This window comes from Colias croceus, chromosome Z (assembly GCF_905220415.1).
Source record: "Colias croceus chromosome Z, ilColCroc2.1".
Lineage (NCBI taxonomy): Eukaryota > Metazoa > Arthropoda > Insecta > Lepidoptera > Pieridae > Colias > Colias croceus.
In genome coordinates, this window is record NC_059568.1 from 135,874 (window position 1) to 139,109 (window position 3,236).

Sequence of the window (3,236 nt, forward strand, 5' to 3'; positions counted from 1 at the left end):
GTCCTTTATACTATCAGAAAAGGAACTGCATAAAATCAAAATTTCAACAGTTAATAAGAAGATTTACTTTCATCTTTTTACAAAGGTCCATCATTTTGAATCTGCATCTTATAAAGATATATTTTTAGTCTTAAAAGAATTACGTAAACAATTAGTTATATATCATCCTAATGTAAAAGAAATTTCTATATCTGATTTCTCAAATCCTTTTGACAAACTAAGATTTCCATTAATTTATGAGATGATTATTAACGTTTTTAATCGAACTGGAATTAAGATTAATATTTATCATAACAAAATGATCTATCCTACCCCTACTGAAGTCCCAACTATCCTAAAAGACAATCATGACTCACCTGTAGGCGGACATTCTGGTTTTGCACGCATGTATAGTAAATTGAAAGAACTATATTACTGGAAAAATATGAGATCCGAAATCGAGTCTTATGTTAGAAATTGCCCTCAATGTCAACAAAACAAAGCGTTACGTGCTACTAATCGTGCTCCCATGGAAATAACTTCTACTTCCCATGAGCCTCTTCAGAGAATTGCGACTGACATCGTTGGTCCATTACCAGAATCTGGTCCTGAGAATTATCGCTACATTGTCACTTTTCAAGACGATTTAACTAAGTATTCTATGGCGTATCCTATAAAGAATTCTACGGCAGAACAAACATCTCAATGTCTTATTCAGTTTATCTCTCATTTCGGTATTCCTAAGACGCTTTTGTCTGATCAAGGTGTCCATTTTATCGCTGAAGTTTATAAAAATGTTGTTTCCCTTTTTAAGATTAAACATCTCTTTTCTTCTCCGTATCATCCGCAAACTAATGGTGCTCTCGAACGGAGTCATGCAACTCTCAAAGAATATCTCAAATCATATGTTAGTGAAAATCAAGATGACTGGCATAAATATCTTCCTACCGCTCTAATATCTTATAACTCCGCTGTTCATTCATCTACTAACTTTACTCCTCACGAACTTTTATTTGGTTGTAAGCCCCATATTCCAAGTTCAATTTATGACATTTCACCTGACTTTACTTATCCTGACTATATTAAAACACTTAAGCATAAATTTTCTATATCTCGAAACTTAGCTCGTGAAAATATTCTTAGAAGTAAAGAAAGATCGAAACAGTATTATGATAAGCATTCGCGAGTAGTATCTTATAATGTCGGGGATATGGTATATATCAAACATCATCATAGATTACGTAAAGCACTGTCTCCCATCTGGAAAGGCCCGTACAGAATCGTAAAAGTTCATAACAACAACAACGTTACTATTCTCATCAATCGCAAACATACTAGATTTCACGTTGACGAAATTAAACTAGCTCATGAAAATTCTCTTCCAGGGCCATCGCGTCAGGAATCATGACATCATCGTCAAATCCAACGACTCCTATCATCAAAAGCCCCGGTCTCTTCTTTGATCCTATCGGTACCGTGAAATACTCTAACGATTATTACAAAATCTTAACGTTTTCTGATATTTCTTATTTGCAACCTCGTTTTGAAACTCTTAAACATAATCTTGAAACTGCTAAATCTATTTGTTATAATCATCCTTCTAGCCAATTGCGTATTGATTGCACAAATGTCCTTAGTCCTTTAGAAAGTTTATACATTAATGTTTTTAATAACTTCAATTCTCTGTCTCATCTCACTTCATCTAATAAGTCTAGGTTTAAAAGAACAGCTTGGTTAGGTTTCGGAGGTCCCATACTGAAACAAGTATTTGGTACTCTTGACGAAGACGACGCAAAAGCTTTCACTGATGCGATTAACGCAGTCCAAGATGATCAAAGACACTTGGCCACGTTAATGAAATCTAATATACATATCGTCTCTTCTACTATTTCCACATTTAATCAAACTATTCACAGACTCAATGACAATGAACTAACTTTAAATGAAAATATGGAAAAGTTAAACAAAATATTCGAATCAGTTTCTGAGAATACAAATAAACTCCAAGTCAATTCTCATCTCGCTATGACGTTTAGTGCTCTCGAAAGTTCCCTTATGATTTTAAATTCCAATCTTAGAAACTTACTTGATGCTATTCTTTTTGGCAAATTGAATGTAGTTCATCCTTCGATTTTAAGTCCAGTTCAACTTTTTCAAGAATTAACATCTAGCTTAAATAAAATTAATGTCAACTTTCCAGTACCTATCGCATTAAATAATATACACGTCCTTCTTGATATTGCCGACATTTCCTCATTTATGAGCGACAGTAAGCTTATTTTTGTTGTTAAGATTCCTTTAGTTACACTTACAGAGTACAATCTATTTCATGTCTACGCTCTACCAACTCCTCATGACATCAATAACCCGCACTCTTTTGCAATGATAAAACCTAACGCTAAATACTTGGCAATAACCACGGACAAGTTAACTTACTTTGCGTTTGACAATCTAAGTGAGTGTAAAGTGATAACGAGCAAATCTTCAATCGTATTCATACAAGATCGACAACAGCCATAGAGCACAGATCAAGAACAACACATTTTGAAATGAATGAAGTATCTGATGACTCTTCTTCTCCTATATCTATAAGGAGAAATTTAGAATTTAATTAAATATCATTGTATTGCCATTCTAAATCTTGTTACATCCAGTTTCATATTATTTTTATGTGCCTTAATTTTTATTCCTATTTCTTATATAAATGTTAGCTTATATTAATTTCTAAATCTTATTTCTAGACCCAATATCGATGTGTTATTACTATTTCAAATTTTTTATTTTATTTTACTAAACCCTAGATTATTATTATCCTAATTCAATTTCTAAATCGTAAATCGATGTTGTACTATTTCAATGTATTTTTATTTTACTACTAAATCCTAGATTAATGTTATCTTAATTAAATTTCTATATCGTAAATTTATGTTATACTATTTCAATTTTTTACTACTAAATCCTAGAATAATGTTATTCTTATTTTAATTTCTAAATCATAAATTGTTTTAATTGTAAAATGTTTTATTTCAATTGTTTAATTTTATTACAAAATCTTACATTAATGATTTAATTTCTACATCGTAAATTAATGTTATGCCATTTCAATTCTTATATATGAATGTTGTGCTATTTCAATTCTACATTGTTGTTTTTATTTTTATTATTATGCTAGTTCCTACATCATAAAATTACTATTGTTCTGTATTATTTTACTAAATTTTGATTATTTTTTTTTGTGTCACGTATTCTTCTCTGCA